Below are 25,550 nucleotides of genomic sequence, written 5' to 3'. Positions count from 1 at the left end.
GATATGGTTTTAAACAAGGCCAAACTGCTTGAGTGTGTGCGCGTTCGCAGTGAACGCTGGAAATGAGAGAGTAAATTAAAGTTGGCAACTAGTCAGTATAATGTGTTCTTTGGAACTCACGGCAGACTCGTTGGTGTGACAGCAACACATCCCCAAGCTCGAATCTGCTCAGGAGCAAGTGTCTTTCCCATGATTAGATTGCAGCATCTTAACAAAGTCTGCACTGGAAGTCTCTCTTTGCCATTGCTCCTTTTAGCAAGAGCACCCTATTGAAACAGGAACAGTAAAGATTCACAATTAGAGTAGTAATACAGTGGGGACTAAACCAGAGTCAAGAGATGTGTTGATTATGTGAGTCAGTGTTGGTATGACTTTCTGACACAGAAATGAAAATAGCCTCACCATTTACTTTCCTTCACAAAATAAGGTATAGTGATAAAAATGCTGGCTTACTTTGTGTTCCAGAAGACAGGAAATGTTTAAAACCACATGATGGAGAGTAAATGGTAAGCTCATTTTTATATTTAGGGTAAACATCCATTTCATGCTTGCCACTTTAAGCCTTTATACTAAAGTTCACTTTTTTGTTCTTTTTTGAAGACCTGATAGTGCTGAAAGAAGAGACACATCAATGGAATGAAATGGAAGAGAAATAACAAGAAATAACGACTGATGAAAAACCCACACTCACTAAAAAGACTTTATCACGTGGAAGATCTCGGAAATCCAAGTCTAGGTGTAATTACAGCTGTAAACAGAGTAGAAAGAGTTTCTGTCAAAAGCCAAACCTTGATGTTCACACTAGAAAGAAACCTTTCACCTGCAAACAGTGTGGAAAAAGCTTCTATAATACAGGAAACTTAACAGTGCACATGAGAATTCACACTGGAGAGAGGCCGTACACATGCCAACAGTGTGGAAAAAGCTTCTATTCTACAGGAAACTTGGCAGTGCACAGAAGAATTCACTCTGGGGAGAGGCTCTACTCTTGCCCTCAGTGTGGAAAGAGTTGTAAGCAAAATGGCAATCTTGAAACCCACATGAGAACACACACTGGAGAGAGAAGCTTTATTTGCACACAGTGTAGGAAAGGTTTTTCTCAAAAACAAAACCTTACCATCCACATGAGGATTCACACTGGAGAGAAACCTTACACATGCACAGAGTGTGGTAAAAGTTTCCCACATACAGGCTCACTCAAACACCACATGATAAGTCACACCGGACAGAAGCCGTTTGCATGTGCTCATTGTGGAAAGAGCTTCACAACGAAAGCTAGAATCATGAACCACATGAATGGTCACACTGGAACCACATATGATCATTGTGAAAAGAGTGCAAAGACTCCATTAAGCAACACATGAAGATTCACTCAGCCGAGCGTTTTCGATGCAGTGAGTGTGGAAAGGTCTTTAAACATAAAAGAAGCCTCATCAATCACATGAAGCTTCACAATGGAGAGAAAAAATGAGGCCTTGTCCAGCGGAGCTTAAGGCTTTCCCGGGATAGCATCTCGGGACAAGTGTAAACTCTTGAATACATCTCAAGTTACTGGAATGAAACCCTTTGAACCTGAAGATTTAAACTCAATAACTGAAGAGGGGTGAAGATGTACCAGATTGTGAGAGTTTCTACAGGGCTGCAATGAAGCAAAATAACTATATGTGTTTCAAGTTATTATGAACTGAGAACCAAATTTGTGCACATTGCACACTGCAATCAAATGATCGGCTCTGAAAAGAGAATTAGAAAGATTAGGGAGGAGAAAATGTTTGGGGAGATGCAGAGAAAACTGTCCTACACTCTTAGATTGTGTTTTTGATCGTTCACACTGTTTGATTTTTACTCCCTTGAACAAACAGATTTGCCTCCAATTTTGGGCTTTTGTCTGCAGTTTCACAAAACTTGTTGGTGAATAAAAGTCGGCCGGTGTGAACTTGCAGTGACAGTGAGAGACTGATGCAGACTCCATAAAGCCCTGTTCAGACTACACAATGCCATTTGCCAGTTACCACAGATCAGATTTGTGTCAGATTATGAGATTTTGACTTGATCAAATCTTGATGAGTTGTGGGTAACAAATGAAGACTTTGGTTTCAAAACATAACACATTTATTTTGATGGACTGATTTTAGAAAATAAAAAAGTTTTCCTCATGAAGACAATTAAACTTTCTGTAAACAACTGGTTACCTTTGAAGAAATGTTCATGTGAAAACTCCCACATTACTACAAATAAATCTGTGTATGGGAAGCCCAGTATCTCTATTGTGAATGAGAATATGAGTGATTTGTTATCTTACATGCTAATTCCAGTACTCAACAGATTACTGAAGCACTTCAGCTATCTGTTTATTCAAATTCTATATATATATATATATATATATATATATATATATATATATATATATATATATATATATATATATATATATATATATATATATAATTTGAATGAACAGATAGCTGAAGTGCTTCAGTAATCTGATACTGGGTTTCCCACCTAACATTGCTGTTAGTAATAGTAGTCACACACACACACATGTATATATATATATATATATATATATATATATATATATATATATATATATATATATATATATATATATATATATATATATATATATATATAAATACACACACACACATATGTGTGTGTGTGTGTGTGTGTGTGTGACTACAATTACTAACAGCAATGTTAGGTGGGCAAAATAAAACTGAAAAAGGATAGTTTTTTTTTAAAACTAGTATGGGTCTATAAATCTCATTGTCACCCTTTAAAAGGTTTAAAAACCAACATTTATAAATTTATATATTTATGAATGAAGAATTTTTTGCAAAGCATAAATGGTTATTAACTACTTAATGCTGTGTACAATTTTCTTTAGTCACATTAAATTTAACTTGTTTATTGCAAAAAGGGTTTACATGGATATTGACATGAGACATGAGTATATGCAATTATAGAAAACATGCTCAGTGTTTTCAATATGACTTTCACAAAATTGACAAGATCTCCTTATTATCAACTTTTAATCTCAGGAATTCTTTTGATGGATACACATCATTAATCATTTAAACTAAAGTTCTTTAATTTTGGGGAGAATTGAAAAAGAAATGTAACTTGTCTTATTTTTCTAATTCCTGTGAATTAAAATCTTTAAAAATAAACGAGGTCTGAGCTGATTATGATGAAGCCTTTGAATAAGAATATTCATTTAAAACTTATTATCACATTTTGGATCTCTAAAAATAAAGATAGAAGAGAGAACATTACAGAATAGTGTGAAAGAAAACCTCTGATCAATACTGTGATGTTTTTAGGGATCATATTAATTATTGTTTTAAACTCTTTAGGGTGACAAGCAAAACCCTGTTTAAAGAATGGGTTGAATAATTTTAATTTAGCAAAAAGATTGTCATTTCAAGTGAAAAAAGTCAAATGTGACTATAGTCTATTTTAACAAGTTTCCATTTAATTTTGATGAGATGACCAGCACCAAAGCCACTCCTTCCCCCTTCTCCATTAATAGAATATCCACCTGTTACCTCAGATGCAACTGAGCTTTTACTATAGTTCCCACTTTGATTTTGGCCACAACCAGCACCAGTAGTACCACCAGCTCCACTGGATACATGTACAGAGATGCTGAAGCACTGGGAGCCACTGGACAATATACCACATGTCCCCTCAAACTACTTAATACAGTGATCTTTTTTTTTTTTTAGCTCTGCACAGTTGCCAGACATTCAGAATCGCTCCCCAGTAAACATCAGAAACAGGTGGGTTCAACAAAGGTTGTAAAACAAATAGTTGTAAATACTATAATATACAGCCCCTTTAAAAGTTTGGAATATTTTATAATGAGCTTATTGTGCTCACTAAAACGTTATTGCATTTTTAAATCACTGTTCTTTTATTAAATGTTCTTTAAAATATAATTTATTCACGTTTAAGCCTGAATTGTACGCATGATAAGTGTTCAGTGTCATGATTATGGAAGCCCAAGAGTACGGTGGCCGGGAAGTGCAAAACAACATTACAAAGTTTGAAACACTTTTACAAAGCTCGAGACAAATTTACATTTTGAAAAACATGTTTACATATCATCAGACACAATTACAGGGGAAAAACAATTTTACCAAGGACGAAACAAATTTACATTTTAGAAAACAAATTAACAAGACCTAAACACTTTTACAAATCTTGAAACAAATTTACAATTAGATTGCCTACGGAAAGGGAATGTACCACACCCCAAAAGTGACGTAGAATGTACCACACACCGGTAGTGACGCGGGGAAAGTTGTTGTTGTTGCTGGTGAGCGCGGTAAATTCGTGCTGTGGAGTACATGGCGTAAACAAAGTTTATGGTGACTGAACATGGACAGCAGTCGAGGGTTGTTTTGCCCGTTTTGTGGCAAACACATGAGCAGCTTAACACGGTTTTGCTTTGCAAGTGGTCTGTGTTTAGTTTATAAAGGACGCGGTACAGACGGAAACACCAGACATGCTGCATCAATCAAATTTTCACGAGATCCACTCGTAGGCTGTAATCGTGAACATGATGTCAAGTATACACAGCGTAAACCTCTGCTTGAGGACTCTTAACAGTAAACTGAAGGAAGCCTGTGTTATGGTTTAACTGGTGTCCGTGTTAACAGAGGCTCCCCTTCACTTGTGCAAACTATCCATGTTTGCAGATTGGCAGATTCGTCACTTTTTCACAGTAACATGCCCATACCAAATAAAGATTCTTATTACTTGGTGTCATTGTATCATTGTTGATTTAATATTTGTGTGGCAGAACAGCATTAACCAAAATTAATCTAAAGAAATAATTATAATTGACATCAACTGGATTCGAACCCAAGTCAAAAGGTTCTGAAATCGGTTTCGGTATCTTATCAGTCAACATGTGCCGTGCTTGAATTGTTTCCATGTACTTGCATTAACATGTTTCTATGCACTCTCACGCTGATATTTTCTCAGAATAGCTCTAATATGTTTTATCACAGTTAGTCAAACCGTGATTTTTATAGTTGTAGACTTGTGGAAACCTGTCTACGAAGTCACACACAAGCTGGATATTGTTGATATTTTCCAGTGTGTGTGTTACATTCCGGTTCACTACCAGTGTGTGGTACATTCTACGTCACTTCCGGGGTGTGGTACATTCCCTTTCCAAAGGGAATCTGTAATTGTAAATTTGTTCAGTGTTTTGCGTCATGTTAATTTGTTTTCTAAAATGTAAATTTGTTTCGTCCTTGGTAAAATTGTTTTTCCTCTGTAATTGTGTCTGATGATAAGTAAAGATGTTTTTTAAAATGTAAATTTGTCTCGAGTTTTTTAAAGGTGTTTCAAACTTTGTAATGTTGTTTTGCACTTCCCGGCCACCGTACAAGAGTGCTAGTTAGAAAAACAAAGACTCAAATGATCAATTTAATTATTGAAGCATAAAAATGTCTTCATTTTCTTGTCAGCTTAGTCCCTTTATTAATCTGGGTTCGCCACAGCGGAATGAACCACCAACTTATCCAGCAAGTTTTTACGCAGCGGATGCCCTTCCAGCTGCAACCCATCTTTGGGAAACATCCACACACACACATTTACACACACACTTATACACTATGGACAATTTAGCCTATCCAATTCACCTGTACCGCATGTCTTTGGACTGTGGGGGAAACCGGAGCACTCGGATTAAAAGCACGCGAATGCAGGGAGAACATGCAAACTCCACACAGAAACGCCAACTGAACCGAGGCTCGAACCAGCGACCTTCTTGCTGTGAGGGGACAGCACTACCTACTGCGCCACTGCTTCGACCAGCATAAAAATGTACATAAATAAATCACAATTTAAATGGACAAATAAATAGATATGCTTGAATTGTGTTTTTAAAAGTAATTTAATTAAGCAATAAAACAAAAACATTTAAAATGTATAAATAAATAGACACTTTTATTACTGTATTATTATTTAATCCATGTTTTAAAGGCTGATTAATGAAACAGTAAAAATTTGGGTTAATAAATCACAAAACACATTTTAAACAGCTTTTTAAATAAGCATTCGGCAAATGCTTTTCTCCCTATTTGCGGCTTGGTTTTCTTGTTCTTTTGCCACATGCTTTACTCAAATTGAAAATAAATCGAGTTAAAAAAATGGCTTGATCTGATGTAATGAGCTATTGTTTTCCTCTGTTAGGAAAAAAAGACAGTTAACAGTTTTATCTAGATTAAATGACCTTGGTGATAAAGATTTTCTTGGAGATATAAAACAAAATGAACTTCGTATTTTGCCATCAGAGTTGGATTACTATTATACAGAGAAAGCTAAAGGAGCTTTACGATCTAGAGTGAAATGGATAGAGGAGGGGGAGAAAAATTCTTCATACTTTTTTAATTTAGTAAAGCATAGACAATCTTCAAAAACTATTAATAAACGTAGCATAAATAACAATGTAAGTGAAGAGAAAACTTTGATTGATTATCACATCTATTCATATTATTATATAAATCAAAATTTAATGAGAGTGATTGTGACTTTTTCTTTTCCTTTTTAAAAGATAAAGTTCCTATTATGACAGCTTCCGTGAAATGATGGAATCTGACATTGTTATTTCTGAACTTGATGTTGCTATTTCTAAAATGTCCAATGGAAAATCCAGGCATACACGGAATTACAGTTGAGTTTTATTAACATTTTTGGCCAGAGATAAGATTTTTAGTTTTTGAAGCAACTAAGGAAAGTAAAGAGAAAGCAGAACTATCGACTTCTATGAAGCAGATTTTAATAATTTTAGTTCCAACGCCAAGCAAAGACAAATTATTTTTAGACAATTGGAGACCCATAACTCTTTTGTCCAATGATTCTAAATTGCTTTCTCATCTATTAGCTAATAGACTCAAAAAAAAAGGTATAGGCGAGATAATTAATGAAACACAATCAGCTTTCATTAAAGGGAGAAGTATTCAGACTGAAAGTTGATATGCTCGATTATTTAATTCCTCAGACAAGTTTATTTCTATTTCTAGCCTTTTTCAAGTCATTTGATACTCTTGAGCATCCTTTTTTGTTTTTAGAACGTCTTTAGAAACTTTTGGGTTTGGTCCAAGCTTTTCTAGGGTAATTTCCATGTTCTATACTGATATATTGAGTAGTAAATCTCTGAATTTAGGATCATGTCCTAGAGTTTACATCAAAAGAGGAATCCATCAAGAATGTCCCATCTCACCTTTTCTTTTTAATATAGCTGTTGAACTTATGTCATTATATTAAAAAAATTCAGAGTACACTTTAGGTATTGATATACCTGGTAGGACTTTTAGTTTAAGTCAGTTTGCTGATGACACTCTATTAATTCTTAAGAATAGGGAGGTGCTCCCTTTAGCTCTTGTCAAAATTTCTGTTTCCTAAAACTTCTAAATTCACCTTAAACCTAAGAAAATGTGGAATATTAACTATTCAGAATTGTACTTTAAGAGAGTTAGAGGGTATTCAAGTAAAAGGACAAGTTAAATACTTGGGAGTTACCATCTTCAAAAATTCTGTTAATAGAGAATGTGCAAATTGTAATATCAAAATAGAAGGGATGGAAAAATCCCTAAATCATTGTCTAGCTAGAGACCTTTCCATATTGGGTACAATTCTTTTGACCGGGATTATCTAAAATTATATATTTAACTTATCCTTTATATACTCCTCCCAAATTAGGTAAATCTATAAATTCAATATTATTTAAATTTATTTGGAAAAATAAAACACATTATTTACGTAAGAATCATATGGTCAAAGAGTATGAATATGGAGGTTTGAAAGCAATCGATTTTGAATGTCTTCTTGGCACTTTTAGAGTTAAATGATTGAAAGAGTGTTTAGCTAAGCCTTATTCAATATGGTATCATATGCCAAATAATTTGTTTTAAAAAATGTTGGCCTTGAATTTGTATTAAGATATGATTATGATTGTTCAAAACTTCATTTGAAGCTGTCTAATTTTCATAAGCAAGAACTACTTTTTTGGAAAATGATATTTACCCATATTTTTTCCCTCATAAATCCACTCTTTGGAATAATTGGGCTGTTATTATTAACAGGAAATCATTGTTTAGAAGTGACTGGTACAATAAAGGCATTATATTTATTAATGATTTGTTAGATGTAAATGGACTGCTACTATCTCATAACGAATTTTTAAATAAATATAGATTTAAAATCACTGATAAAGGTTATACTGAAATTTGCGAGGCTATACCTATTGCTTTATTTAGGCTAATTTAAAGTAATTGTTTTGATCTCCCATGTACACTTGTAACTTTTCTTCCATTTTTAAAAATATCAAATGTTGATATTTTCGATAGTAAATGTAACAACAAGCTTATTTACAAACAATTTAAATGCTTATCATTGGTGATTTTAAGTGTCATCATCTAGGAGTTGTTAAACCCTTAGTAGAGGACAAAGCTTTTACCTTTTATCTAAAATATCCTGTAGCACCAAAGGTTAAGGAAACTCATTACAGAATTGTATTCAGGATATATCCTGTGAATTAGTTTATTCAAAAAAGATTTAACTTTGATGTTGACAAGTGTAGCTTCTGCTCCAGAAACACTCGATCACTTATGTTTTTCTTGTGAAATTACTTTTAAATTCTGGTTTGACATCCATCCTTGGCTTTCATTAAAGATGATTTCAGTCCCCCCTATTGTTCTAGAAGATATTTTATTTGACAAAGCTGATTTACATTGTTCTTTCTCTGATGTTGTGAACTTTATTTTAATGGGTAAATATCAAAAGTGCTGACCCTCTTTTAGGTGTTTTCTTTCTGAGGTAGAGAAAGTGGCTCAAAGCTTCAAATACTTCAGAAATCAAAGTAAAATAACTGAAGCTCTCTGTACTTTATTTTTAAAACACTTATTGTCATAATGTTTTGTTTCTCTTTTTATGTAGATCTTTTGTTGCAGTTGTAACAAATTAAATTTGTTTTATTTATTTTAATGGTAAATATGCCTTGCGATGTTGATTGTTCCCTGTTTTGTGATGTAAACTTTTTTTGCAACAATAATAATAAAAAAACACTTAAACTTAGTGGATTAAACAAGTTTTTCAAAATTGTTTTAAAATGTTTGAATTAAAAGTTTTGATCAACTTCAAATACTGAATTTCGATGTATATGAAAGACAGCAGATATGTTGTGTAAAGTGGAAAACGAGAGAGAAATTTATCATGTCCTGACTGCAACAGTAAGTGGCCAAAAAAAAAAAAACTGAACAAAAAAGACTTTTATTTTGGCGTGTTGTGTGACGTCATAAGGCTGCGCCGCTTCCGCGCTGCAGTTCAACTGGAGGAAGGTTTGTTTCACAAATTTACACATATAAACCGATTGATTAAAGTTTCAGGTTTTTCTTCCAATATGACACACCTGCTGTTGACTATTATTTTAATTCTTTATATAACGAAGTACTATTTTAATCACAGTAATCGAGGGCTATTGTTTGAACAACAGAAATGTTTGTTTCAATGAAGGTTTTATTTATTTACTAGTATAATGTCATTCTAATATAAGTATACAATATTATATATATATATATATATATATATATATATATATATATATATATATATATATATATATATATATATATATATAATAAATGGAGAACTAGTTTTTATTTTATTAGGTCATTTGTTTTTGGCTATTGTTTCTTGCTCAGACTTACCTGATTTATTTTTGTCAATCACTCTCATATAAAGAAACTGTTGAAGCAAGTGTTGAAAAGAAGTTATTTTGTTTCTGTTCATTGTTTTGTTCATTTTAAACAGGATAAAGTGTCCAAACGCAGTGAAAAGCTCCTGCTGAAGCGACTGATCTCCACACTGTTATAAAGATGGCGTTTATTAAAGAGGAGAGTGAAGATGTGAAGATTGAAGAAACAATCACAGTCAAACAGGAAGATCTGCAGGAACAAACAGGTTAATTTTCATTCTCAAAACCAACTCAGTCATTTGATCTTCATTCAGATACATTTTAATAATAAGAATACTAAATTAAATCCATCTTGCAGCCCTGAGTGTGCTGCCTAGTTCTCTTAAATGCACATAAGCACTTATTGAAAGACAGGAACGAGTTTCTTTTGTTACTTGTTCTCAGGTCTTTTGTCATTATTTTATGTATTATTAGTCTCCCATTTTCTCTACCTTCTTAAGGTTGTTGCTTTTCTTGTTCTACTACTGTTTGTAAAGTGTCCTTGAGCACTAAAAACGTCCTTGAGCACTAATGTCGTTTTAAAATTATTATTGAACGAATCCTTATATTTGCGCGTCACTATACAAATTTATCAGGACTTCGATAAAATGAAAATGAAAAGGATTGGAAGGACATTTTCTGTGCTCTATCATTGATAGGGAAAAGGAAACTCTTTGCTAGATTGACTTTGTATCCAGAAACATTTCCAAATTCTGAAATTATTGTAAAAACTTTTGGAATACATGTAAATGGATTCGACAGAAAAAGAAGATCATCCGCATATTATTATTGATATAGTCAGTCGTCGACTGAGGTGGGCCGGACTAAGGCTTGAAATTCCAGAGCTAAAAAGGAGTCCCACTCCGGCCCTGTTCCCTGTCTGCTTTACACATTTTAGAAAAACATTTTGTTGTAATTATGAATATATACAAATAAAAATTCAATTTACAGCTTTCAAATCTGTCTTATTAATATGACCAAAATTACTTTTATGATCAATTATGTAAGAAAGTCTGAAAACTGGACTGACACGGTTTCAATTTACTATAACTTCTATGTTAAGCGGCTTTGACACAATTTACATTTTAAAAGCACTAGATAAATAAAGATGAATTGAATTGCATCTGCTTAAATGTGTACATGTTAATAGACCAAACAAAATATGATCTGATTTATTTTACATTTACCATGCATCAAAATTGCAGTGTGTGTAGCCAATGTTTCCAGTGTCTTTCCACTTTTCAGCTTTTGATGAGAGTTTTTAAGACTTAATGAAAACATGTTTTATTTATTTCAGACCTGATTGAAGAGAATGAGGGCAGTAAAGAGGAGGAACATCATGTTAAAATTGAGGAAAAAACTCATTTACAGACTGATGGTATTTTGAAAAGGGGAGACAAAAATAGTTTCACCTGCACTCAGTGTGGAAAGAGTTATGGAAGTAAAGGCTATCTTAAGATTCACATGAGGATCCACACTGGAGAGAAACTATTCACATGCCCTCAGTGTGGGAAGAGTTTTGGAAGAAAAAGGGAACTTAAGATTCACAGGAGGATCCACACTGGAGAGAAACCATACACATGCACTCGGTGTGGAAAGTGTTTTAGCCAATCATCAAACTTAAAGGGCCATGAAACCCCCTCGTTTCAGCAGGGTGTTTTCACACCTCTTCTTTGGAAAAAGTCAGAAAAGTGGGCGTGTCCAGCTCTGTTTAGGGGGGAGTGTCGGAGGAACTAAAGTGGGAGGGTGTGGGAGTGTCGATTTGGGCACGCGCGAGTTTCAGAGTCAAAATACACACACACACACACATACATACAGGAGAATGTGATGGTGTTTAACCTACATGGACATCTGTAGTTGAATTATTAGCCAAATTATTAAATGGTGGACTTTAACTGCAGTTTGGCTCTTTCATTCAGGGAATTCATTCATGCCCCTCGCGACACACGAGATATTTGATTCGAGGAGCTGCTCTAAGCGTGTGTTTTTCATGCAATGTTTGATACCGCACGGCGAATGAGAGAAAAAAAACCCTCTGCATTTCCCAGAAACTTAGATGCACACGACAGGTAGTGTCAGAAAGCCACGCGTGTTATTCCGGTCACTAAATGCGGTAAAAACCCTACACGAGGTTAAAGTTTGGTTGTGGTGCTAACGTGTTAACACTCTGTGCAATAGTTTGTTAGATACGAACAAACTGAATAAACAAAGAGCACTGGTCGCTCACTTACCAAATCTGTAGAGACAGGACAATCACCAGCAACTAGAGCCGCGTCTTTATGAAGAGAATACTACAAACGATTCCAGATCCCAGCGTTTGCAGATGAGAACAGCTCTCAGGTAAACAATAATCCTCCTTAGACACGTAATTGTTGTCGCGCGTCGCGTACACTGTAATCCACACGTGAGTCTGAGCTCTCACAGAGAGAAAATGAAAACGAAACTTAACTGCAGCAAACTATAAAAGCAACACTTCACGCTTGTTTTGCCAACACAACGTGGCGTCTCTGTCCTGAAAACACGGTGATAGTAATGAATATTAATGAAGTTGCACAATAGAGCGCGCTGATTGGTTTGACCCAAGCCTTACTCATGCATTAATGCAACACACTGTAAGACGTAATAAGACACACTCTGGCACAGACGCCCAGTCTGCACGCTGGAATACACGCTATTATGTCATGACCGTGACCGAAACAAATTCGTTTCAAACAGGAAGTACGAATTTGCTTGAAATAACGCAAAAACAACCAATTTACACTTTTTAGTGAAATATAGGGGTCCTAATAGTGTTTTTAGCAGTGTGGGACACATATACGACTGTCAACAGCTCAAAAAATGTGTTTTGGTGTTTCGTGACCCTTTAAATCAACACATGAGGATCCACACTGGAGAGAAACCATTCACATGCACTCAGTGTGGAAAGAGTTTCAGCCGATCATCACACCTTAATGAACACATGATGATTCATACCGGAGAGAAACCATTCACATGCACTCAGTGTGGGAAGAGTTTTGGAAGAAATTTCGATCTTAAGATTCACATGATGATCCACACTGGAGAGAACCCATTCAGATGCACGCATTGTGCGAAGAGTTTTAGCCAATCATCATCCCTTAATCAACACAAGAAGATCCACACTAGAGAGAAACCCTTTACTTGCACCCAGTGTGGAAAAACCTTTAACTACTCATCACACCTTTATGAACACATGCGGATCCACACTGGAGAGAAACCATTTACATGCACTCAGTGTGGGAAGAATTTCAACCAATCATCAAACCTTAATCGACACATGAGGATCCACACTAGAGAGAAACCATTCACATGCACTCAGTGTGGGAAGAGTTTCATCTGCTCATCATCCCTTAATCTACACATTATGAGCCACACTGGAGAGAAACTTGCACTTAAGCAGCGGTCACAATGGACTTTTTTCCCCATGGATTTCCATTCATACGCACGGGAATGTGTCAGACCGGAAACCACGTTTGTGTGTCAAGTTTCGCAGTTCACTGCATTGCAAAGTTCAAGCTTGGTGAACTCTGACCTGCAAAATCGCATCACTTGACTGTGTGAGACCAATCAAAGATCAAAACATGACCTTTCTGGACAGAAATGTAAAATATGGACCAATAGCTCGCTTTTTATGTCTAATAATCTTGTTTAATCCCGCCGCTTTTCACAGCGCCAAACAACAGAATTTTGCATGCTCAAACTCTAGTGTGACTGCAGCTTCGGTGTGGGATGAGGTTCAGCAACTCCTCAGACCTTAATAAACACATGAAGACCAACACTAGAGATAAACCATTAAATGCACTCAGTGTGGGAAGAGTTTCAACCGATTAGCAAACCTTAATGAACACATAAAGATCCACACTGGTGTGAAAGAGTATTTGTGCTTTGAGTGTAAGAAGACTTTTATTTCAAAATTTAAACTGCACCCGACGTTTCACACTGGAGAGACCGTACAAGTGTTCACACTGTGACAAGAGGTTTAATCAGTTAACACATCTGAAAACACAAAAGAAGATTCACACTGGAGAGAAACCGTACAGATCTGATGAGTGTCTACAGAATTGGACAAAAGTTGCACACATGACATGAATGCAGCAAAACATTTTCTCTGTGCACAGGATGTTTTATGTCTGAATAATGTTTGAAAAGACTGAGTGACGATATACTGTTTTCCAACACTCCTACACTGCAGTAGGTGGGGTTGTAAATGTGTTGCGCTCCTCGCGTTTACCTTGAACACAATGATGGCAGCTGAAAGAAGAACAGTTTCATAAACATCTGAAAAACAGCATCTCAGCAGCTTAAAATCTCTCTTTGCAAGTGATTGTACAGGTGCGGATACATCTGTACTCCACTCTCTAGTGTATTCATGTAGCTAGTGTTGTTTTGGATGATGTTCTCTGTCTGACTCCCTGAATGAGTAGCATCACTGGAAAGACACAAATAAATAAAGATGAATTATGAATATTTGATGATTTAGGCAGAGTGACAGGTATTAAGTTGTACAATATTACTACACTGTGATGATCTCAAGACTCCAGATTGGAGTATGTGGTAAATCCTGATTGGATGCCTGCATTACTCATCTATGGGTATATAAAAGTTGTTGTGCTAGGCTGCTAGCTAATCCAGGACGCCGTGGCCACCCAGGAGTCCTCATGTCAAGACCTGCCTTCTCATTAAATCTTTAACCTTAGGGTTTTGTTTTGCATTGCTTGTATCATGTAGTTAAAGTGTTGTTGTGATTATATCCTAAGTTCTTTATCTTCATTATTATCCCTAGACATTTGTTGGTTGCTTTGATTCATGGTTTTATGAGTTACATTTTATAATAAATAATTTGCATTCAGGCTATTTTGTTGGCTCATCTCTCTTTTATGTTGCGACTCAAACAAGCAGATCATAACACTTTGTGAAATGTATCCGGTTGTATTTAAGATCTTGTCCTTTCAGTCATGACCATAGGTGAGAGTAGGAACCTTGATTGAGCGGTAAATTGAAAAAATTGCCTTTCATCTCAGCTCGTTCACCACAACAGACAATCACATCAACTGCAAAACTGCTGCTGCTGCACTGATCCATCTTTTAATCTCACATTTCATTCCTCATGAAAAAAACGCAGATACTTGAGCTACATTTGAGTTAAGGACTTTCCTTCAAACTGGAGATGGCCACCTTTGTCCAGTCGAGCACCATGGTCTCTGACTTAGAGGTGCTGTTTCTTTCCCTGCCATGTCACACTCAGCAGTAAACAGCAGTGGTGGGAGTAACGAATTACAACTACTCATGTTACTGTAATTAAGTACATTGTTGGGGTAATTGTACTTCCATGGGTATAATTTTAAGCCTGTAATTTTACTTGTACTTGAGTACAAATTAAGCTGAGTAATCTACTTTGTAACTTTTAAAATCACAATTCGTTACAGAGTACTGTAAATAAATTATTATTTCAACCCCACACTGACCAGCATTTCTGTAGCCAATAAAAAAAGGTCATCTTAATGGACCAATGAAAAGCCTGGTATATTATTTGAACCGAAAAACAAGTTCAGGCTACTGCAGATTTACGTGAGCTGACCGTCATCATCATACAGTCACGAAGTTATCAATAGACATATGGAGATTTAAGACAGAAGAAATGAGGAAGAAAAAGCAGAGGATGAATGCCCATGGCCACACCCGGAGGAGCTGTTCACCTACAGGTACATGGGGAAGAAAGGGGACAGCTGTGCTGATGCAGTGTTAATAGCTATGTTATCATCTTAAATGCTAATTAAATGTATGCCCAAAACTAGAATATCGCATAAAAGACTATGTAAATAAAGCAGCGTTTCCGTCCAACAAGTCAAAGAGAACAAAATCGCCACCTTCTGATTAACTGGCGACAAACATCAAAAGTAAAAACAGAATATGCATCGGTGGGAGCAGCTACGGGACTATATTATCTTCATTTAATAAATGACTTGCAGTGAACGCGCGCTGGCGTTTGAAGGCGCGAGACATGGAGTGCAGACACTCTTGACAATTTTGACAGTCATTAAAATATTAATATTATAACAATACTGAAATGGTTGAGGCGGTTTAGAATGACCAAAACAACACTTTAGATGTTTTACAATGTGCTTAGCCTGCTGTTTTGTACATTCACACACATTTTCGAAAAATATTCGCATTATAGAGTTTCCATCAACCGTTTTTATGTGCATATCCAAAAAGCGCATACAATAAGTGAATGAAACCTGCCCTCTGCTGTGCCATCTGGCTTACACAGGGTTTCCGTGGGCTCTTAAAAGGTCTAAAATATAAACATCTAAAATTTAGGCCTTAAAAAGTCTTAAATTCGCTGTTCTAGGTCTTAAATATGCTTGCACAGGTCTTACTTTTCCGATGTCCATGTAATGCTACTCCTAATGCTCATTTAAATAATTTTTTGTTGTTGCTTGGTGTTACATCCCTTGGATGTATTTATTATTATTGTTGTTTGTTTATGTGTTTACTGCCCATTGAAAGTGGTTATGTTGTGTGTTTTCTCTTTTACTTTCACTGTGTCTCTCTGCCTGCTCACTAGGTAGAGCTGATTGGGCCCATGTGGTGCTCATCATTGGAGCGTGCTGCAGTAATGCGCTGCTACAAAAACAGTGCTCCAGACTCGTGATTGTTGTGGTCATACGTTGTGGATGTTGATCTGGTTGGTTGTAAAAAGGAGTTTAATGGGCTAGTGAGTTCAATTTTAGTTTCTGTGTGTTGAGAAGCTTGTTTGTTTTTGCGTAGTGGAATTTTACAGGCAGTGTGTCTGTTTTCTTAGTTGTTATTTAAATACATATATTCTTTTGTGTGTGGTACGTAAAAGGTAATTGTATTATTTCTTTGTCTGACTTTTTGATATAAAAATTTAAGCTGTAGGGAGAGGGTGCCATTTTTATTTTTGTAATTGTTTGACTGTGTTTATTGATAGTAAGGGAGTTGAGGAAAGCCTGTGTTGTTTCTTCTTTTACCTGAAATTAAGGTATTTAGTACTCCTCCTGAGCTAGACCGGTTTTGTTTGTTGTTTTGGTTAATCCTTCTCCTGAAGATTTATGCTTCATTTATTGTTTAAGAACCAAATAATAAAATAACTTAAGTTTAGTCTTGTGGTTGTTTCACATTTCTGAGGCAGGATTGAAGTGTTCCCTCAATATTTGTTTAATTTATACACAATTCATTAATTTGGTCTTCTTTTTTCTCAAATTCTAAATTTTAATTTTCTTTGTGGTTTTCCTTCCCCAACCCTAGACCAAAAAGAGGAAGGGACGTAACTCTTGGTTTCGTGGTGATGTAGTTCTTTATTTCACTAGTCCTAATGTAATTTGCGGTATTAAAACTACAAATAAGACCAGCATGCCATAGCTCAGTGTGCGCGCTATATGTGTCGTCATTGCCGTGTTTGCGGAGGTTCACTTTGGAAGCCTGCGACATGATTTTGGGTGAAGAGTTCATGCGGCGCCGCGTTTGATTTGAGTTGAATAGGAGTCACTTTGAAGGGATTTTGTCTGAAACAGTGTAACTGTACAGACATCTTAACGATCCGACCATGCGTGATCACCATAGAGATAACCTGACCAATAATTCTTGGCTAGAAATAGTAACAGCCGTGGAAAGAAAGTGTTTTGTTAAAAAGTTTGGAAAAACCTTGGGGATAAGATTGTTACAACTAAAAAGGCCATGGCAAAAGTGGAGACCCAGGTGGTTTTAATATTACAGAATATGTTTTTCCATCATTTGTAGGTTTTACACTGATGTATATTATTGAAGTTTAAACAATGTAACAAAAATTAAGTAACAAATTAAGTCTTTGATAACTGGAAAAGAAAATATGAACCTGTCGGCTTACAGTATACTGATGTCCAATTTCTAGGCTTTATTAGTGATAATGGACAGGTTTGTTGGACCATTATTGCATTTTCAGCTCAAAGGTAGAGGACAAAAACTAGCCAGACAATAATTTGTCAATTGTTGATTGGGCAAAATAATTAAAAGTTTCTTTTGCTATTATTCTTGCCAGAATAAAAAATATATATTGTAGAGTAGGCGAGGCAGTGGCGCAGTAGGTAGTGCTGTCGCCTCACAGCAAGAAGGTCGCTGGGTCACTGGTTCGAACCTCGGCTTTTCCGCACTGACACATTAGTGAGGGTGTATCATTTTGCAACATTAAGTACTTCCCCACCCCATACAGTCAGGGTCATGCTGTATGTCGCATCGGCAACCTTATAAGACCTGGTCATCATTTTTTGACTACTGCGGGTGTATGCATCTCTGGCTTCATTTAACTGCAGCACCTTGACTTTGATGTTCACCTAAAACAGAAAAACACAACATACTTTTGTGACACAAAACAAAAATTTATAAAGCAACAACATAACCTTACACTAATATCACATTTAAATCATACAATTAATATTACACTACCTACAAATGCAGCAATACGTATAATGAAAGTAGTGTTAGTATTAAAAATTAAATTATCAATAAAATCTATTTAAAATTGTAAAATTAAGCACTTGATTATAATTGCAGCAATACAAAATAAATAAATTACTATTCACACACACAAACTAAACTCTAAAATTTAGCACAGCACTGTTTACTGTTTGCATCTACTACACTGTAAACCCAAATATGGGTTTACAGTAACGATGTAACTCGTTGCCTCAAAATTTTTAAGTTCATGAACTTAAAAAAATTAAGTTTTCAAAACAAATATTTTGATTACATGCTACTTAGACCTTTTCATTACAGTTAAATTAAAACTTGTTATGAAACCAATTTAAATATTTTAAGTTACAGTAACTTAAAATTTTGCTTAAAATTTCATGGCATTAAGTTAACATTACATAAAAAATAAGTACACAAAGAACCATTTTAAGTTGAATCAACTCAATATTTATTATTGTCTTTGTCTTTTTGTTTTAAGTACCAGTAACTTGTATTGTACAAGTAGAATAACATTTAAAAAACAATAATCAAAACTAAATTTGACACTGCAGTGCTAATTTAAAAGGATAAAACCTGAAAAGCAGATTAAAGACCACACCTCTGACATTAAAAATTCACGAACCTGCATGAACTTTTACAAAAACATGAACCATTTAAAACTAAATTACCTATATGGTTACAAAGTACTACCCAGCTGTACTTAACAACTCTTAAAAACAAGAGCTGTATTAATGACAAATAACATTAATAAATGCACATTGTGAGAAAAAAATGCAGTAACCTTTTAACCAGTATTTTCACAAAAACAAATTACATAAAACTCGAGGAATTGCTAGGCCTAGATGTTAAAGCAAAAACAGAAGATTGGTCAAGTCAGCCTAGCAAACAGTAAACAAAAGTTGCAATAAATTGATACTATGCTAAAAAAAAAAAAAAAAAAACGCTTAGTTTTTAAGGACCTGCATGGTGAGTATTTAAAAAAAACATTACATTACCACACCAAACATTTCTTATACATACATGCATATATACATTCATTCATTCATTCATTTTCTTTTTGGCTTAGTCCCTTTATTAATCTGGGGTCACCTCAGCGGAATGAACCGCCAACTAATTCAGCATATGTTTTACACAGCAGATACCCTTCCAGCTGCAACCCATTACTGGAAAACATCCATACACACTCATACACTATAGACAATTTAGCCTACCCAATTCACCTGTATCGCATGTCCTTGGACTGTGGGGGAAACTGGAGCACCCGGAGGAAACCCACACGAATGCGGGGAGAACATGCAAACTCCACACAGAAACACCAACTGACCCAGGAGAGGCTCGAACCAGCGACCATCTTGCTGTGAGGCCACAGCGCTGCCTACTGTGCCATCGCGTCGCCATACATACATGCATACAGTACATTACTCTTATTCTGTCTTTCCAACCAAATAGTTTGTGCGATTTATTTTCTTTGACCTCACTGTAAAGTTATTTTAGTTCTAAATTGCTTTAAGCAAAACCCAGTGATTTCCTCACGTAGATACACAGGCATAAACAACAGTGACACACTTGATGTGCACATCATGGAACTCCTATAACGATAAAAAGAAAACTGTATATAATTGAACTGTAAATGTTAAACTATATAATTATATATACAAAACCAGACAAATACAAAAAAAGTGTTCAAAATGTTTTAGTGGTGTAGTGTTCAAAGTTCATTTGAATCATCAAAATTTTCAAACTTTTAATCTTTTAATAAAGTTTTAGCCTATAAAATGCACAACAATATTTTTACCTGTTCATCATGGATTCTTAGGATTTCATTTAAAGTATCTGATATCTTCCCGGTTCTGGCTGCCTTCTATCGGAACAGGGTCATTAGGCTAGGAAGGTGTTGGTCAAGCTCAGAGTAGAATGTGTTGGGCAGGTTCTGGTTTTCCGTTGGAACTCTGCATACACCTAAATCTTAAAACAATGACAGACAGGGACCACAGCCATATTCATTATGTGAACCTGGTTAATCTACTACCCCCTCAAAGAAACTAGCCCCTGAATGAGGTATATGTTATCAAGAGAGCAATAACAGAAAAAAGTGTTACCCCATTACCTCAGATTCCATCTTAAGCCAACAACCTAAAAAAAAAACGAGATTAATGTTAGATAGTGTATATTTATCCAGTAACGAAATATGTAAAGCCTTTAGGAGTTTTTAAATCATTAAATTAAATTGAAAAGTTATTTATGTTGATGTAACCCCAAACAAAAAGGGCACTACTATATAATAGCCAGTTGTGGCTGTTAAATGTTAAGCCGGAATGTGATTGTTGTGGACTACATCACTGTTTTATCTCTAAACAGATGTCATCAGTCAAAACTAAAGTGCAACAGTAATATATTATTTTTCCATACTAGACTTAAAATATATTAAACTGTTTAGACACATTTCTACAATGACACTTGCTCTTCAAGTCCCCAGTTGGTATCAATGGCACACCAACACATTGTGGAAAGTATGTTTTCCAAGTTATACCGTTTTTAAAGGGCCATGACACCCCCCACTTTCGGTTAAAGTCTACTTCAGATTTTTTGCAAAAGATGCATGATTAATGGGCGTGGAGCTCCGTGAGCATCGGGCAGGAGTGGGCGTGGCCAGCAGGGGAGAACGTAAGCCAACTACTGTTGTTGTCAGTTAGCTCACAAAATGAGACAAACTGTGAGGAGACGCTTGAGTTTATAGTTCACAAAGTTAAAATGCAAAGAAATGAACAGTGATTTAATGCCCTGCTACATTTGTTATTCGTTATTTCATATACACATAACCACAATTTATATCATTATAAAGATAAGTGTGTTCAGGTAAACCCTATAAATGAGGACTTCTCCCTCAATCCCTGTATCCAGCAGACTCAGTGCAGCAGGTCTCCTGACCTGTCTATTTTAACCGTTAGCCCTGCTGGTAATCTGGAGGATTTAGGCGAACACAGCAGCACGGCGATGTGTCTGAATGTGAACAAACTCCTGATAAAAGACAGCGTTCGCCATTCTCTAATTCTCGTGCTGCTCTCCCGACAAAAATGCTTGCAGCACACACACAGCTTTGCTGTATGATCGGCCCTGACAAGATCGCGGGGGAAAACATGCAACAAACCCCGTGGATCATGGAAACAAACGCATATGAGCCTTCATGAACGGCTAAAAACTGTCGGTCTGTGTCTCAGCTCGGGCTTGACTCTGGCAGGTCTGATGAATAATTAAGCAGCCGGCTCTTCTCATAGGATAAGAAAACTCTGCTATGAATAATAATGAGAAACCGACGCGTCATCATTGCACTTGCAGTTCTGCGCTACGTCGCCGATTTTGATCCCGCCCCAAAAATCATTTTAAACCCGGAAGCTGAAATTAGCTGACAAAAGCTCAAAATTATCCAGTTTTCCCCACAATTAAAGCTGACAGGTGCTAACATTGTCTTAACTGATGCTCAACACACACAAATCTGTTAATATAAAAAAAAGTTCTCCAGGGTGTCCTGAACCTTTAACACAGCAGACAAAAGCTGTGTCTCATTTCAGAGGCTGCATCCGCCGAATGATGCATTCGAAGTGCGATGCGTGATCGTGGCGCGCCGAAGGCTGTTTCATTTTAAAAAAATTCAAACGCAGCCTCAAAAATGCGTCCTTCACTTCCCAGGTAACGAAGTATACAACCGGTGGATCCTTCGCGGCCTCGAACATCCCAAGATTCATTGCTCGCTGATAACGGCAGGACGTTTTTAAAAGGAAAACTCTGGATTAAATGTATGAATTGGGTTTATTTGACTTTGATATCTAAACACGTTTAAAAATAGACTATGACATGTCTTACTAAAGAGGCACTCACCTTTGAAGTCTACATCCTTCGGAGGGCCCAGCCTCTGAAATAAGACACAGCAAAAGCCTGACGGATTCAGTGTTGCCAGATTGAGCGGTTTCCCCGCACAATTACTTAGACGGTTTTAAATACTGTGCGGGTAAAAATGACATAGGTGGGTAAAGAAACTTTGGCCGTCTTTGCAACGACGTTCCCCTCAGCCCCAGATAACACCTCCCGGTCCTCAACTCGGAACAGCATATGATAGCCTCCAGATTTCTGGGCGGTTGAATTTCGGCGGGTTTTGAGGCTGGAATCAGTCAAGTTACATCTGGCAACACTAGATGCTTATTTTTAAATTGCGTGTCAGTTACAATCTAAGCGCCTAATGTCGTGCAAGCAGAAATATAGACTACGAATCGTTCAAAAATGATATAGAAGTTAGCTAATGTAATGTGTAACATATGCTTTGATGGGTGTTTGTATCAGGCCCATTTCATCGGTTATTCCTCGCGAGTCGCGAGACATCCATTACTTTTGAATATGAATATACGTAACAGGTGAATGCTATTTAAAGTTTTGTCTAACTTTTTACAAAATAAGACCATGTTTATAATGCATGTAACACTTACCGTGACACCAGAGGTCCTGATAACTGCCGAAAGCTTGAAGCTGAAATCCTCCTCACTCACTGCAGTATTTTGTGGCGCCAAAAGTGAAGCATTGTGCGTTCCCACAATGTTGCAAAAGTCTCACGCTGAACTTGGAGCACGTGAACCTCGTGAGCCAATAAAATGTCACAGAAACATCAGCGGCATATTTTACTGCCGGTAATAATAATAGATATATTATATCTAATAGAATATTCTATTTTGGGCTTACATTAAACCAGCTGTTCTGTTTATTTTAGCCTGTTTATATGTATATAATTTAATTAAAAAATGACAAAACAATTGCTTAACCACACACACAAGTGGTACTGATTTCATACGCAGACAGCGTGTTAAAACTACAAAAAAAGTCTTATTTTATATATATATATATATATATCTTTGTGATTTTTATTTTGCAGCACATTGTCAACCTTTTGTTGTGTTTAATAGTGCTATATAAATACAATTGACATTAACAAGTAAAGTTAAATTATACTCCTAAGTGGAACTTACTTAATGAGCAAGTTGTTCCAGTTAATCAAAAATAATAAGGTCAATTCACTCAAAACCTATAAAAAAGTTACACAAACAAACTATTTAAGTTAGTAGAACTACTTTGGAAAATTGAGTTTTTACAACTCAATCAATTTAATTATTTTGAACATTTGGGTTTACAGTGTGTTGCATCTTGTTTCATCCCAATTTTATTTAAAATAGCATCAGTAAAAATCACTCTGTGTCTAATAAAATATTCTAAGTTTGCCAGTTTTGTTTGTATAAAAATACCTCTCATGTTTTCCCATATGTTGTTCTCATTTGTTATCTCGTATTTTTGCATCCAGTATTCATTTGCCAAAGGTTTCTTAAAAACTGCATCCCTAAAAACACAATAAAAACTTTTCACAGTACATTCCTTAAAATCATTCAATTTCTCCCCTATTCTCACATACACTTCCATTCCATCAACGTCATCTTCTTTATTTTCAATTGTTTGAATTCATTCTTGAGGGATTGCAGTTTTAATTATTTGGTACTTATTTTTTATTTCTTGTCTGCTATATTCTTCCTTTGCTTCTTCCATGGCATCAATAATGCATTGTACTGGTAAAAAACCTTCTTTAAACTCATATAAAATATCCCTTACTTTAACTATTCCTGCCACCCACCATTTCTTTAAAAAAATCTCCCTCCCTTGATTTAAAATGCAGTTGTTTAAGAAAAGAGGCTGATTTAAAATGTTCTCTTACATTGTTTAAAAATTTGCCCCAAGCTTTTAACAATTCTTTATAAAACTCCGGCACCCTCTCCGACATCCAGTTTTTTGTTTTCATCCATAAAATACTGTCCCCCAAATTAAAATTACCACATTTATTTAAAAAATATCCCACAGTTCCTTTCCACGTTGTGTCAGTTTCTTTGTCAAAGTACTTTTTTATTATTTTGACCCTCAAACTATTTTTTCTTTGCTCTACGTCCATCAACCCCAGTCCTTATCCACTTCCCCTATTAAAGTAGCATGTGCTATTTTTGCCGGTTTCCCCTCCCATAAAAAATCTAAAAAACATTTTTTCAGCCTTTTTTCTGCCCACATCGGCATTGCAGACACATATAAAATATACCACCATTTTGACACCATTAAAACATTTAACACTAAAACCCTCCCTTTTAATGTTAATGTCCTGTTTTTCCAGAATATTAGTCTTTTCTCAATCCCTCCAAGCACTTCCTCCCACATTGTATCATCTGCTTTCTTTTCATCCTTCCCCATTTAAACTCCTAAAATCTTAATTTCTTTAGTTTCTTTAAAAGTGAACAGCTCTGCTAAATTCCCTACCTCTCCTAATCTCATGTATTCCGTTTTACTTTCATTTATTTTTGCTCCTGATCCTCGACAGTATTTCTGCACTATTTGCATCGCTTTCTTTACACTTTCGATATCTTTCATTAAAAGAGTGGTATCATCTGCGTATTGGAATATTTTTGTTTCTTGTCCATCAAGTCCTATTCCCTTTACCTCCTCATCTTGTTTTATCATTAATCCCAAGGGTTCTGCCACTAATGAATATAAAAGAGCTGATAGCGGACACCCTTGTCTGATCGATCTTGTGATGTTTACATTTTTTGTTAAAAAACCATTACATTTAATTCTTGTTGTTGCCCCTTTGTATAAAATACCAATCCATTTTTTAAAATTCTCCCCAAATCCAAAACTCTGTAAAATATCAAATAAAAAACTGCTCAACTCTATCAAATGCCTTTTCAAAATCCAAGCTAATTAAAAAGCCTCTTTTTTTCTTTTCGTTCATGTATCTTATTGTGTCTTTAATGCTAATTGTTGTGTCCGCTATGTCTCTTCCCTTTACTCCATATACCTGGTTTGTTTTTATTATACTAGGCATTATTTCTTTTAGTCTGTTGGCTAAAACTTTAGATAAAATTTTTAAATCTGTATTTAGCATTGTTATTGGTCTGTAATTCTTTAAATCATTTTCCCCCCTTTCCTTTTATATATCAATTTCATTAATCCCATTCCCATTCTTACATTTAATTCTCCTTCCTTAAAAATCTCCCCATATACCTCTTTTAAAATTCCAGTTAAAATATCTTTAAAAACTATATAAAACTCATTCCCCAACCCATCTATTCCTGGACTTTTATTTTTATTTAATTCGTTAATTGCTCTTTTTATTTCTTCCTCGTTTATTTGTTCATCACATTCCTTTTTTTCTATCTCTCCTGCTGTTGTTTTTATTTGTTTTAGTAATTCTGCTTTGTCCTCCTCTATCACACCTTCTGCACTAAATAAC

General features: G+C 35.6%; 3 long non-coding RNA genes and 1 pseudogene across 3 annotated transcripts in view; 3 read left to right on the top strand and 1 right to left on the bottom strand.

The window, feature by feature from the left end:
- LOC147844838 (uncharacterized) overlaps nucleotides 1-25,550 on the top strand; it is a 172,344-nt gene that overhangs the window by 70,972 nt on the left and 75,822 nt on the right. The window lies entirely within an intron of this gene.
- LOC148680288 (uncharacterized) overlaps nucleotides 1-25,550 on the bottom strand; it is a 95,301-nt gene that overhangs the window by 12,197 nt on the left and 57,554 nt on the right. The gene's annotated exons all lie outside the window — the stretch shown is intronic.
- LOC110439399 (uncharacterized) lies at nucleotides 4-3,772 on the top strand (annotated as a pseudogene).
- LOC148680289 (uncharacterized) lies at nucleotides 9,309-14,626 on the top strand. Its single transcript, XR_015942952.1, has 3 exons — nucleotides 9,309-9,359; nucleotides 9,832-9,981; nucleotides 11,052-14,626. It is a non-coding gene; the product is annotated as an uncharacterized LOC148680289 (long non-coding RNA).

The sequence above is a fragment of the Danio rerio genome, chromosome 4 (assembly GCF_052040795.2).
Source record: "Danio rerio strain M-AB ecotype USA chromosome 4, GRCz13ab, whole genome shotgun sequence".
In the NCBI taxonomy this organism is placed as follows: domain Eukaryota; kingdom Metazoa; phylum Chordata; class Actinopteri; order Cypriniformes; family Danionidae; genus Danio; species Danio rerio.
Note: the sequence above shows the minus strand (reverse complement) of the source record. Positions and strands in the feature narration are given on the sequence as shown.